This window comes from Triturus cristatus, chromosome 11 (genome assembly GCF_964204655.1).
Source record: "Triturus cristatus chromosome 11, aTriCri1.1, whole genome shotgun sequence".
Classification (NCBI taxonomy): domain Eukaryota; kingdom Metazoa; phylum Chordata; class Amphibia; order Caudata; family Salamandridae; genus Triturus; species Triturus cristatus.
Window position 1 is genome coordinate 297,934,978 of NC_140594.1, and position 15,041 is coordinate 297,950,018.

General features: G+C 48.6%; 1 protein-coding gene across 1 annotated transcript in view; it reads left to right on the plus strand.

The window, feature by feature from the left end:
- TPCN1 (two pore segment channel 1) overlaps window positions 1-15,041 on the plus strand; it is a 350,431-nt gene that overhangs the window by 285,212 nt on the left and 50,178 nt on the right. The window lies entirely within an intron of this gene.

Sequence of the window (15,041 nt, forward strand, 5' to 3'; positions counted from 1 at the left end):
ACGGCTACACATGAGACCACTGCAGGAGTGCTTGGAGGATCAGTGGGATCAGAGGACAGGCTCTTGGGACGACAAGATACGAGTGTCGCTGCATGCTCTTCAGTCTCTGAAGTGGTGGTGTTCGGCGGAAAACCTCCTCAAGGGGGTTCCCTTCCACAAGGACATTCCCACGACGAGTGTCGTGACGGATGCGTCTCTCCAGGGCTCGGGAGCGCATTCCGGGGACTTGCAGATTCAAGGAAAGTGGTCTGCTTTGGAATCGACGTACCACATCAATTACCTGGAACTCAGATCTGTCTTCCTGGCACTGAAGGCCTTCCTTCCGTCCTTCCAGACCAACTCGCTGCTGATACAGACGGACAATACAACCACGATGTATTACCTCAACAAGCAGGGGGGGTCGAGATCGCGCACTCTGTCGCAGGAGGCGCAGGCGATCTGGCGCTGGCTGTTGGCCCGAGGACTGACGATTACGCCCACGCATCTGCCAGGGGTGCAGAATGCTCAGGCGGACGCCTTGAGCAGGCTGATTCAGGAAAACCACGAATGGGTCATAAACGATGAGGTACTAGGAGAAGTCTTCGCAAGGTGGGGGACTCCAGACGTAGATCTGTTCGCCACCGCCGAAAACAGCAAATGCCGAGACTTCGCATCCAGGTACTACCAGCGGGGGACGCTGGGGAATGCGCTATGGATCGATTGGTCGAACAGCTTTCTGTACGCTTTTCCACCCATTCCCCTGATTCCGGCAGTGCTCATCAAGCTGTCCCAGTCCAGGGTGCGGATGATCCTGATCACCCCGGAGTGGCCCAGGCAGTGGTGGTTCACGGACCTACTTCACCGGTCTCTCCTTCCTCACATGCGGTTGCCTTGCAGGCCGGACCTTCTCACGAAGTTCGGGGGGCGGATGGTGCACCCCAACCTCTCGTCTTTGAGTTTGGCGGCATGGCTCCTGAAATAGTGCAATATGGCCATCTGAATCTACCAGACGATTGTATGGACATACTGAAGGAGTCTAAACGACCTTCCACTAGGACATCCTATGCTTACAAGTGGAAGAGGTTCTGTATCTGGTGTAAGTCCAAGAACTTTGATCCGACGACATGTAAGGAAGATGTCATCCTTCCGTACCTTTTACATCTGGCGCAGTCTGGCCTTAATTTCCATTCCATTAAGGTTCATCTGGCTGCTTTGACTGCTTACAGGAAATGCCCTTCACAGACTTCCTTCTTTCAGATCCCTGTGGTCAAGGATTTTTTGGAAGGCTTGAAGAAAGTGTTTCCTCCCGTCAGACTTTCCTCGCCTTCCTGGGACTTGAATGTGGTGCTGTCCAGACTGATGAAGGAGCCTTTTGAACCCATTCACAAGGCTTTATTGCAGCACCTATCCTGGAAGGCGGCATTCCTAGTGGCCATTACATCGGCCCGCAGGGTGAGTGAGCTTCAGGCATTATGTTGTCAAGAACCTTATACTGTATTTCATGCTGCTAAGGTTGTGATGCGTACTCACCCTAAATTTCTTCCTAAGGTTATCTCTGACTTTCATGTCAACCAGACTATAACTTTACCTACGTTCTTTCAGAATCCCTCTTCGCCAGCGGAAAGGTCTCTCCATTCCCTGGATGTTCGGAGGGTGTTGAAATTTTATCTGGATAAGACCAAGGATATTCGTAGGTCTGACCAATTGTTTGTTAATTATGGCTCAGTCAGGACTGGTCTTGCGACCTCTAAGCAGTCCATTTCTCGGTGGATTGTGTCCTGCATACAATTGTGTTATCAAAAGGCTAATAAGACCTTAGGGCTTAGGGGGTAAACCTAAGGCTCATTCCACCAGGGGCAAAGCTGCCACGACGGCTTTGCTGCGTAATGTTCCGATTGCGGAAATCTGCAAGACGGCCACTTGGAAGTCGGTCCATACCTTTGCTGCGCATTACTGTCTGGACACGGATGCCAGGGCAGATGCTCAGGTTGGGCAGGCTTCGCTGCGAAATTTGTTCGCACAGTAGTGGTAGTGTCTTGTGTGTTCTCCACCGCTTTTGTTGTGTAGGGATGGGCTTGCCATTCTATTCACTAGATTATGACTATACACAGAGATCCCCTACTACAGAAGGAGTAGTTTCTTTTCTGTAACTCCAGTTCTGTAGTAGGGGTATCTCTGTTATAGTCATAAGCGCCTGCCCTCCTCCCCGGTGGAGAGATACTTATTCATATGTAGAATGCTACAGGTCTGGCGTGCTACGCCTTCAAAAAGAACAAAGTAAATGGGACATGCTGGGCATTCTGGGATACTGGGGAAAGTTCTGGAAATCTGGAAAGTTTTCTTAAAGGCACAGTATCCTGTTTTAAGCCACATAATGGCAGCCTATGGGGCTTGACTGTCCACTCCTTCCTCTCTATCATTCCAGAGGCTTTTGCTGGTAGAGGCAGGGTTTTTTCCTATGTGGAGAAAAGCTGGACCGGCAGTGCTGTTTGTGGATGTTGGTGGAATTCTAGTTGAAGTACTGGACAGTGTGGCCTGTGGGATAGGCTGCATTATCTGTCTTTAAATTAAATTCTCTCTTAAAGGTGTATGCAGGTCTGCATGATTTGTCACCTTTAGAGATTATTTTTTATTGCTCCGGGGTCCACGCACATGGGCGGGACTATTCACTAGATTATGACTATAACAGAGATACCCCTACTACAGAACTGGAGTTACAGAAAAGAAACTACTCCTTCTTTTTCCTGCGCCAGCAAGCGCAGATCCGGTTAGAGCACGTACCTTAGTCACTTTTTGACTACCCTTTTTGAGACTTTTTGTCTCCTTTTCTCCTTGGTGCACGTAGGGATGTCTGGATTTAAGTCTTGCGGGGCCTGCTGTCACAATATGTCGGTGGCAGACCCCTACGATGTTTGCCTCTACCGCCTGAAGACTGACCGCGACTCCCGGTCCTGCCATGGCCCGGAAGCTGCTGGAGGTCCGGCACTCGTCCCAGTGCCGTTCCAGGTCCAGAGACCATTCCCGGGAACGCTCGCGTGGCCGCAGTCGTCGCTCCTCGGGCTCCAAGTCTTCGCCCTCGGATTCGGGTAAGAGTCGACACAAAAAGAAGTCGAAGAAGCGAGTTCGCTCTCCGACATCCCCCCCGTCGGTCCTCGGATGCGGCCGAGGGGGACAGGGGTTCTGCCACTGCAGCTCCTTTGGAGCCTGGGAGTCCCTCGGCCTACCCGCCTTACCTGGGTCCGTCGGCGACTCCCGAACAGGTGCAAGAATTTCTTGCTACCGTGGACCGCCTTTTTAGGCCTCGGGCTCTCGTCGGCGTGCCATTGGGCTCCACGGTCCTGTGTCCGGATCCTGTTGGCTCCGGCCCCGGCGCCACTAGGTCCAGCACTGCCGGCTCAGGCCCCAGCGCCACCCTTGGCTCCGCTCCCGGCGCCCCTGTGGGTGCCCTTTGTCCCTCCCTTGCTCAGGTTCCAGGACCATTTTGTTCTGGCCTGGGATCCGCACTGGGATGCGTCGCCAGCTCGGACCCAGCCGGCGCCATTGCCGGCGCCTTTTCCGATGCCGTTTGCTCCTTTTCCGGCCCCGGCTCTGCCGCCGGAGTTTGTTCCCCATGTGACAGAGGTGGAGGACGACTGGGAGGGGTCCGAGGACCCTCGTGCCCGTCAGTGTGACTCCGAGCAGGACTGGGTGGACAACTTGGAGGACGCCAGCGACCTCGACATCTCCTCTGACCCGGGGTTTGCCTCTCCCCCACCTACCATGGAAGAGGGTGCCTCCTGTACGATGGTGCTCCGTCGGGCAGCTGAGGTTCTAAACCTTGATCTCCCTACAGTGGCCCTTAAAACGAATCTTCTCACTGAGGTGCTCCAGACGGCGTCCACTTCTTCGGAGCCCCTGCTCCCATTTAATGACTCCCTCACTGATGTCTGGTTGGGCACTTGGTTGCGACCAGCCACAGGGGCCCCTGTAGATAAGAATGTCGCCAGGCGTCACCGCCCGGCGCCTGGTGACACCGCTTTTCTGACCAATCATCCTACGCCTGAGAGCCTAGTTATCCAAGCCTCGTCGTCGCAGAGTTCCTTTCCCATGGCTCTGCCGGATAAGGACTCTAAGAAGCTGGAACAGTTCGGTAAGCGGTTGTTCTCTTCGGCCAGTTTGGGGCTGCGGTCAGTGAACACTGCCTGCTTATTGGGCCGCTATTCCCACGCGGTGTGGGATACGGTTGCACAGGTGTTGTCTCAGTGTCCTGAGGAGATCCCCGCTGTGCTGTTCCAAGCAGTTGCTGAGGGTAAGGATGCGGCTAAGTTCGCCATTCAGTGTGGTTTGGACACCGCGGACTCACTGGGTAGGGCGATTTCTACGACTGTGGCGCTTTGTCGCCACGCCTGGTTGAGGTCTACCGGGTTCTCGCCAGATGTCCAAAGCTCGCTTATGGACATGCCCTTTGATGGCACTCGCCTGTTTGGCGATAAGGCAGACAGTGCACTGGAGCCTTTTAAGGACTCGCGGGCCACGGCCAAGTCCTTGGGTCTTTCCGCAAAGAGCCCGGACACTCCTGGTTTTCGTTCCTTTTGTGGCCACGGCAGAGGCGCCCAGGCACGTTCCTTCAGCAAGCCTGTGCAGAACCAGCCTCAGCGTGGATGCGGCATCCGCAGGGGCGGGTCTGGGAATCAGTGTGGGGGTCAGTCCACCTCCGCTGCTTCTACCTCCAAACCTTCCTAAGCCGAGCTTTGTGGAGCACCCTACGCCCGGTGGGTGGCAGGATCCGCCACCACCTTCCCCACTGGCGCGATATCACTTCGGACAAGTGGGTGTTGCAGATCATACGCAGGGGTTACTCCCTTCCCTTTCAGTCCTCTCCTCCAGCCATGCCACCTCGGTGCCACCGCATGTCGGGGGATCACTTGGTACTTCTCCAGCAGGAAGTCATGGCCCTCTTGGCCAAGGGGGCCATCGAGTGCTTTCCTGGGCTGGAAGTAGGGAGTGGTTGTTATTCCCACTACTTTCTGGTCCCCAAGAAGGACAAAGGGGGCCTGCCCCCATCTTGGACCTCCGAAACGTCAAACGCTTCCTCCGGAAGGAGAAGTTCAAAATGATGACTCCGGCTCAGGTCCTGGCTGCCCTCGACCCTGGAGACTGGATGGTAGCGTTGGATTTGCAGGATGTATATTTTCACATCCCCGTCCTGCCGGCCCACCGGCGTTACCAGTGGTTCACGGTAGGTCAGGAGCATTTTCAGTTTGCCGTGATCCCCTTCGGCCTTACCAGCGCCCCCGGGTGTTCACGAAGGTGATGACTGTGGTCGCAGCTCACCTGCGCAGGCCGGTGGTGTCAGTCTTCCCTTACCTCGACGACTGGTTGTTGAAGGAGGGCTCACCCCAGGCAGTCGTCAACCACCTTCAGACTACGGCCGACCTCCTGCATTTGCTGGGGTTCTCCATCAACGTGCCGAAATCGCACCCGAGTCCCTCTCAGAAGCTCCCCTTGATCGGAGCGGTTCTGGATTCAATGCTGTTTCGGGTTTATCCTCCAGAGCAGCGAGTTCGGGATATTCAGGCTATGATTCCGATCTTTCAGCCTCTGTCCCGGGTTTCAGTCAGGATGACCCTCCAGCTTCTGGGCCTGATGGCCTCCTGCATTCTGCTGGTGACACATTCCAGATGGCATATGCGGACTCTGCAGTGGGACCTGAAGTTCCAGTGGGCACAGCATCAGGGCAACCTGTCCGATCATGTTCAGATCTCGGAGGGCACTGCACGGCAATTGCAGTGCTGGCTCACAAATCGCGATTGGGTCAATGGCAGATCCCTCTCCCTTCCCCAACTGGAGCACACAGTGGTGACGGATGCGTCCCTCCTGGGATGGGGAGATCAGAGGCCTCTGGTCGAGTCCCGGCTCCATATCAATCTGTTGGAGCTTTGGGCGATCCGACTTGCACTGTAGGCACTCCTTCCCTCTCTCCGGTGAAGTGTGGTGCAGGTGTTCTGGGACAACACCACCGCCATGTGGTATTGTAACAAACAGGGCGGGGTGGGGTCCTGGACCCAATGTCAGGAGGCTCTGCGCCTCTGGTCATGGCTGGAACATCAAGGCATCACCTTGATGGGTTAACACCTGGCAGGTTCAATGAACGCCAGGGCGGACGAACTCAGCCGCCGGTGCTTGATGGATCATGAATGCCGTCTGAGCTCGGACTTGGTGCAAGGTCTCTTTCAGCAGTGGGGAGAGCCTTGGGTAGAACTATTTGCCACCGAAGAGAACGCGCAATGTCTTCAGTTCTGCTCGTTGGAATTTCCAAGGCTGCACTCGCTAGGCGACGCTTTTCGTCGCGAGTGGAGTTGCTGTCTATTGTACGCCTTTCCGCCTATACCACTTCTGCACAGAGTGCTGAAGAAGATTCGGCGCGACCGGGCCCAAGTCATCCTTGTGGCTCCGGATTGGGCATGAAGATACTGGTATCCTGAGCTACTCAGTATGGTGATCGATCCCCCGATCCGACTACCTCTTCGGGAGGATCTTCTGCCGCAGCAGCAGGGGACGGTCCTCCACCCGAACCTGCCCAGCTTCCACCTCCATGCGTGGAGATTGAGCGGCGACAGTTGACAGCTTTTGATCTTCCTCCCGAAGTCTGTGATGTCCTTCTGGCAGCCAGGCGTCCCTCCACTAAGACTGTATACGCCTGCCGGTGGAACAAGTTTGTGGCATGGTGCGCAGGAAAGGCTGTGGATCCCCTTTCTGCCCCTCTTTCTGAGGTCCTTCTCTGCTCTGGGCACTATCAAAGGTTATCTTTCGGACATCTCCGCTTTTCTGAGGCTTCCAGATCAGCCTTCTCTCTTTAAGTCCCCAGTTGTTAACCGTTTCCTGAAATGCACACGTTTCCTCCTGTGCCGTTCATAATGCCTCAATGGGACTCGAATCTTGTCTTGACCTATCTGATGTGCGCTCCCTTCGAGCCCCTTCATACCTGTCCTTTGCGTCATCTCACTCTTAAGACGGCTTTCCAGGTAGCTATCACCTCTGCCAGAAGAGTGAGTGAGCTCCAGGCTCTTTCTTCCAAACCTCCCTTCCTTTCTGTTCATCCAGACAAGGTGGTTTTAAGGACCCGTTCTTCTTTTTTGCCAAAGGTTGTCACGCCCTTCCACATCGGGCATATCATCCCTTTGCCCACCTTCTTTCCGCCTCCGCATCCTTCAAAAGAGGAAGAGAGGCTCCACCGTCTGGACCCAAAACGCGTGCTCTCGTTCTACATGAAGCGCACACAGCAGTTCCGGGTGGATGACCAGCTCTTTGTTAGTTACGTGGGCGCCAAAAAAGGTCGGGCTGTGCACAAACTGACCATCTCTCGGTGGGTCGTTCTCTGCATCAAGGCCTGTTACTCGTTGGCTAAGAAGGAGCCTCCTGTGGGGCTGCGTGCCCATTCTACCAGGGCAACAGCGGCCACTACTGCCTTGGGATGCGGCGTCCCCTTGCAGGACATTTGTCAGGCAGCTACGTGGGCCTCGCTGCACACGTTTACCAAGCATTACTGCCTTGACAGTCCGGTCCAGAGAGACTGCTTCTTTGGCCGTTCTGTTCCCCGTGACTTTCTGGTGTGATCTATTCGCAGACCCACCGCCGGGGTTGGTATTGCTGGGGTATCTATTCTAAGGTAAGGAATCTATCACTAATCACTAGCGTGTCTCTTTCAGATGCACAAGTTACTACTTGTGTAACGATATATCTGTAAGAGACATTAGTTAGTGATAGATTCCTTACTGCCCCACCCATCCTCCCCGTTCTGCAAACTGATTTCTAGGGTTAAGGTCATCCCTTTCAGGGCCCTAGTTTCTTGGCACCAGTGGTCAGTTTCTTGCATGGCTCTGCATTCCTGGTGCGGAAAGTCGTGTACAGAACTGACGTCAGCGCGCATGGGTGGCACCTAAGTAGTCTCCGTGACGTCATCTCGGCGCTTACGATGCCAGCGACGGACGCGGAGCCGCACAACGCCACCTACTGACGCGCAGGGGTACTGCTAGCAAAACTTTCCTGATCCAGTCTGACGCCTGGGGATATTCTAAGGTAAGGAATATAAGGTAAGGAATCTATCACTAACTAATGTTTCTTACAGATATATCGTTACACAAGTAGTAACTTGTGCTTTACGAATAGATGCTTACAGGGTAACTAACATACTCCTTTCATAGCCAGCCTTCACTTTCGTGTTCCAGTGACTTATTTTTTATTTCTAACCCTTCCACATATACTTAAAGAGCTGTAGAGTTCTGTAAACTGTATGTGCAGAATTGTTACTTTATGTGATCTCCTGGCCAAGATTATGCTAATACCACTAAGCAACCAGCAATACAGTCTCTGTTATCTCCCACAATGGAACAGGTGCTTGGGGAAACAGCTTTCAAATATTTAACCTCCTGTCCAGAAGCCTGGCAGTATGATCGTGTTAGATAAACAAAAGACGATGAATGGAATGCTTGCAAAAGTGTCACCCAGTGGCAATTTCTAGGCCTGAATTGTGTTTTTGTCCACTGCAACTCTCCAGAAGGGGAGCAAGCATATCCAAATAAGTCATGGTTTTTCTCCAGTAAGAACAGTTTAGTTGAACCGCCAGGACATGTTTCAAGCTAGTTGGGCCTCACCAGTGAGATGTAGGCTGTATCTTTCATCGGAGAATCCATGTCTGGGCAAACCTGTTGCACCTATAGCGTCACATTAAATCAACAAAATTTTATTGTGGAATGCTTGCAAAAGTCTCCGCCACCGGCAATCACTTGGGCTATATTATGCGATAGTCATATTTGTCGCTGTCTCACCATTCAAATAAAGTACAATACAGAACAAGACCCATCGATCAGTGTTACATACTCTGGGTCTGGTAGGGAAATCTCCAATATAATAATGTCCTGGTGATTGTCCCAAGACTCAATAATGAACATGTTGAATCATTACAAGCTACTGTACAACTCAACTGTAATGCCTCCAGATTAGATTTTTTAAAAATTTATTTTTACTTTTATTGAGTTTTATTAGTAGAAAACTGTGAAGTACAGCTGAGGTTGGATTATGCTGGTGTACTGTACAAATGTATAACAACAAAGCAATGGATAGCACATTTCGGTTAGATTGACTATCACAGTGTGGTTAGTTGTGTAATATCATTGTTGACTGTAGTGGGATCAATGACAAACGACAGTTGCAAAGATAAAGTTTGTGAACAATTAACAGTCCTTCACCCCCCACTCTGACCCAACTGGTCTTCTGTCCTGTGTAATATGAAAGTGATCAAAGATTTCGGAGGATCTTGAGAGGGGAAGAGCAGGCAACGGACACACAATGCTTTCAAAGTTAATTAGAGGTACCTGTCCCTATGAATGATAGAAGCTGGTCTGTTCTCAGAAAGAGACAGCACGATGGTCAGCCAAAGGGAGTTGAGAGTTGTTGTGAAGAGGGGCTCTAGTGTCCGTATCATGTTTCTGCTCACCAGCGGTCTGGGATTAAAATGATTCTTGAAGAGTATCCCAAATCAGGGCGATGGGTCTCTTCCGGATCCTGCTATATTCCTCCCAGCGAAGTGCAAGGTTCTCTGGTGTATAACGTTCCTTCGCCAAATATGTGCCGATGGGGCTATGTGGAATTTCCAGCGCCTTGTTATGTTTCTTGGCCAGTTGAAGGGCAGCTCTATGAAGCTAGAAAGGGTTTTGGAGTAATTTGAACGTGGATATAGACCCAGTAAGCAGTGCTTTACTGTGTATCAGTGGGTGGCTCCAGCCAAGGTTGAATGAATTATGGCACAGTAGGCTGCTGGAGAGAGACATGACCAAAGCATATGTAGGAAATCTGCAGGGCCTGTATGGCATCTGGGACAGTCGGGAGATACTGTGGGAAATGTTGTATATAGTTTCTGTGGTGTAAAATAGGCTCTGAAGTAGGGAGAACTGAATGAATTTGAATCAGGAGTTGCGAGATATCTTATTGGGATATTCAATTAAGAAACGTGTTTCTTTATTATGCAGGGCACGGCCTTGATCTTTTTCCCAGCAAGTCCTGTGGGATGTTAGTGAAACCTATAGGTGCACCCACAGGCCCTTGTATAGCCATTTGACCAAAGGCCTGCTGCTACCTATTTCGTGGACTGCCTGAATGAGAGATTGTGTCTCCGATTCTATCCCCGTCGATGCCCAGTGCCTGCGAACATAACGAGAGACCCTAGCATGTATGAGAAAGAGGAACCCCGGCAACCCATGGGTTTGGGAAATGTCCTGGTAGGTCATAATCTCACAATTTGTGAACGGGTCCCCCCGTGTGTATACCTGCATCTTCCCATAGTCATATGCTAAAGAACGTGAAAGTGCCCGATCGCGTTGGTATCCCTCTCAGGGCTATGTTAGATGCATAGTGTAGGGGAATGGTTGTGGATTTTAGCTCCTGTCTACAGTATATGAGTGCATTTTTATAGAAGTAATGGTATACCGGAGAAGCGTTGCACTCCTGGTAGCAGCAGTGTACAGTGTTGTATGTTTCGTTGTGTAAAATGTATTTCTATTAAGTGGAAGCCTGCTTATCAATATGACAGCCATTGCAATTGTCCTACATAACAGTATTCTCTAAAGTCTGGCGCGCCCATTCTACCTTTGTGTTACAGGAGATGCAGTTTAGTGAGGCCCGTTCTGCGTCTGCCAGTACCCCCTGATTAGGTCAGTTAGTAGATTGTGGAGTTGCCAATAGTATCCTATGGGAACCACTACTGGTAAATTGATGAAGAAGTATAACAATCGGGGGGAGTATCACCATCTTTGAGTGCCAGCCGCCTCACCACGAATCGATGTAAGGTGATCAGGAACCGGATCTATGGGAGTGAAGAAATTGCTTTGCTCAAGTTGCCTTTCAGCAGATCATATGTAGATCTGTAGATTTGTATACCAAGTTAACGGAAAGTATGGGGGGCTATTGGGATAGTATTCGCTCCCATCAATGTGTTGTCTCCAAGCATGCGGTTTTGAAATGTAAATGTACACAATTTCTCCAGATTCGATTTTATCAATTACTTTCTCTTTAGCTTCCACACATGTAAGTTTATAGGTTTTATCTTTTGGATGGAGTTTCAGCTTGACTGTCCGTTAAGTGTATGCTTGGTCTTCCCAACCAACAAACTCCTTAAGTTTCTATATTCCCCTCTCTTTGATACAGCATGGAAATTTTCCTTTCATACCTCATCTACTTTTGTGTTTGCAGCTCATAGAATCTCTTATCTTGCACCTATCTGTTTTCAGATCACTAACACAGGTCCACACTATCCCGAGCTCTTCTCTCGGGTTAGTCTTATTGTGACCCAGAAGGCTACCTATGTTTGGTCTTTTCTGGAAGTGAGCATTTGAAGCAACTTGATGCTTGTGCTTACTTCTAAATCCAACCCTTTCTTACATTATGGGAAACCCAAGAACCTTCATTTTAGCACTTGTCTGCATTGTCCATTCTCTTAGTCATGCCCTCCAGCTACAGTGCATAGTGCTGGAAATTCAACAAACTTCTCCTGCACATTGTCAATAGTACTTTCTCTTATTGTTTGATATACTTTAGTGACTCACCAAAGGACTTTCTGACCTTATTGAGGTCAGACTTCTTAGGACCAATAATATGTAACCTTACCTTGCTATGATTACCTCATCAGCAAGGAAGCCTAAGGAAATACCCTTTGAGCATTAGCTTCCTTATGTGGGGAGTTTTGAATGATGATGATAAATTCTGTTGTCATTCCCATACTGAAGAGATCTCCTTACCTATCTCTTGCCTGCAGCTCTGTCAGATGTCTCCATCTGGGATCTTGCCACCTGAACACCCCTGGTGTACCCTACCGTCTTCTCGCCTCTTCCACCCCCACCCCTTCCACCGTGTGAGCATTAATCCTTCCACCATCACTTTGGGTTTCCCTAAATAGAAATGATGCTAATCTAGACACTTGTGGGCATTGGATGAGAATCTACCAACTGGCATAAAAAGTAACAGTTGTCAGGATATGCCTTCCCCTTCTCTGTTTGGGTGTGTCAGTCTATTTCTACAATGCCTGCTGAGCCTTCCTATCCTTTAGAGAGTTGGGCATTAAACACCATATGCACTAAGTTCTGTTGCCCATCTTAGAATTAATGTGCAGTTTCTGGAGTAGATATATTCTCCATGGTGCAGCTGCAGAATAGGATAACTCTTCCACACATCTGGATCTGAGGTAAAGCCATAATCTAAAGCTCCATCTTTGGTCTCGTTTGACTCTGCCCTCTCCTCTCATCTTTAAAGGTGTATTTGCACCATCTTAGTCAAAAAACCCTCACAATATGGAAAGTTCCTGTTTTAAGACAGTACATCTTTTCTGGTAATTCCTGAACTCCTCCATGGCCCTAGTAATTTTACTCTTGAAATTAAATAACATTAAATAATTTCCCAGAGGGTAACTGCTGGGTCCATGTATGCATAACCTATTTGGTTGGTACTTCGACAAATCACTCTTGGATACATTACCGTGCTCCTTCAAGAGGGGATTTAGTACTCTGATATGGTCCTAGTGCTCAGACAAATTTATAATGAAAATAGGGAATTGAGGTAGCAGAGTCGGTGACATGAGGTAATGTTGAGTGGTGTAGTCATGGGTATGAATGCACACTCAGTATGATGTAGAATCTACCACTTAGTAAATATTTGCTTTGTAGTTTTTATTTCCTCGTTCATTATTCCATGGCACCAGAAAATATTCATGATTTGTGCCTCTTGCCAATGTCCGGCTGTTGATCTTCAAGCAACACTAACATCTTTTCACAACATTCATATAGTGTACTATATTTTGCACAGCAATAGGTTTAAACGTTTTGAGCTCTTAAGTGATGTTACAAAAAATGATACAGTGTAATAAGTGCAGAATCTTTTCAGTAGTTATTTTTCTTCATCTTCAGAACCAGCACAACTTCCTTGATCCATGGTAAAACCTTCAAAACCTAATCAAATTAGAGGCTACTTATGTCCGTGCTCAACTTAGAACTGATCATAGAGAGCACATGATGAAAACGCCTCAGTAGTTAACCCACAAATCTCATTAACCACAGATCATCCAGGAGCCTCAATTAGCACAAATCTACTTTAATGCCAAACGTTTATGATTCTGATATCACTTATAACAATTATTTGAGTGCAGCCCTTAAAAAAATTAAACATCCCAAAATTTCATGTGATATGATTAGAATACTAAATAAGTTCAGCAAACTCTATTCTCAAAAATGGAGCAGACTAGTGGATGACTTGAGAGGCACTGGTACGTGCAGTTACGATTTTGAATGACTATCTTTTGTTTTGTATTAATGTCCTTTTTAATTTAATTTTATAACAGGAGAACAGGACCTGGGACCTTGACAAGCTCTGCCATAGTGCATCAGCACATTACATTTTTATTGGAGGCTGGCATTTGAGAAAGTTGAAGGCAGATGGGGCACGATAATAATGTATCACACTTATGAGGGACTGCAACAGTAGGAGAGTAAATTCAAAAGATGGCCAGTAATTTATCACATGAAAACCACACTACAAGAGTTCTGACAAAGGGTAGGGCAATCCATCGACGATGACTATACACGTTTACCATAGAAACACCCTTGTGTGTCTGACTCTCAGATGTTACCATTATTTTATACTGGGTATATCATTAACTTTCCATACCCAAAGCTGAGCTCACTGATCAACTCCTAAAGTTCAGTCATTTCCGTTGGAAATACATGTTTAAGAATTGACCACAGCTCTCGTTTAGTGACCAGATTCTTCATCGCCTGAGAATATGGTGGAGCAATAGGCATTAAAATATCATCTTAGAATAAAACATTGGATTGTGTACATTTGTTGTAGCATCAACAGCCTCTTCTCACAGGATGTATATTGGTGCTAGTAACTTTATGTGCTTACCAGGCGATAAAATATAATGGCCTCTAACACCCTACAGTTCATTTTCATATATAGGTGGTTATCCAAACAAACTATTTTAGTTTCAATTTAGTAGTAATATTGAAAAGGCGTTAATTGAGAGCAACTATAAAACTCCCTTTCAAATAACTGACGCTCAGTGTAGATTTTGTTGCTTTGTTATACGAGGCCTTGTTTCAGTTGAGGTGCACCTAATCTGTTGGACATGTCTCCTGCAACATAACAAGACCATATCAATTCAAGAAATCACTTGCTTCCCTGTAGCAAGGTTGGCTTACATTGGAGCACAATTACCCAACATTCCGTCACACTGGTTCCCAATGACACTGAGCTCAAAAGATTTGGTCCTGGTTAACATCCTGTCTGGCATTGTGTAAGGTAACCATGGCCCTAATTTAAACCTGAATTAAAATTAGACCCTTCTCTCCTACACTTGCATAGTCTTACTGTGGCCTCTCTTTCACCAAGGCGTGTCCTTGTGCCGGTAGAGACTCCCCTTATAATGGTCTATGAATTGCTACTGTATCTTTAAGCGCATTCACAATTCTATGACTTCTATCCCTAAATAGTCTGCAAACCTGTTAATACCCATTGTCTTACTGCTGCCTTTCTGTGTCAGTTCGAAATGAAATGAAATGTGGATTTATAAAGCGCGAATTGCTGCCCTGAGGCGTCCAAGCGCTACCCAAAGAGTATGATGAGTTATCAGAGGTGAATAGCCGGAGTTAGTTTGGAGAGGTAAAAAGAAAAGTCTTTAATTGTTTCCGGATGGACAACAAGTTGGGTTTGGATCTCAGCTGAAGGGGAAGGAGGTTCCACAACTTGGCGCTGTTGTAAGAGAACATCCTGCCTCCCGCTCTCCTGATTCTGGGCACTATTGCTAGGAAGGCCTGGCCGGAGCGAAGTTGTTTCCTAGGATGGTATTGTGAAATGAGATTGTGGCAAATTGCCGGTCCTTTGTCCCAAAAAGCTTGATGGGCAATACACATTGCCTTGAAGTTGATTCTTTGTCGGATCGGTAGCCAGTGCAGGCTCCTAAGCCCAGGTTTGGCTGATCATCTCCGTGGCAGCGGTAATAGAGTACGAACCGCGCAGTTTTGAACGATCTGCAACTT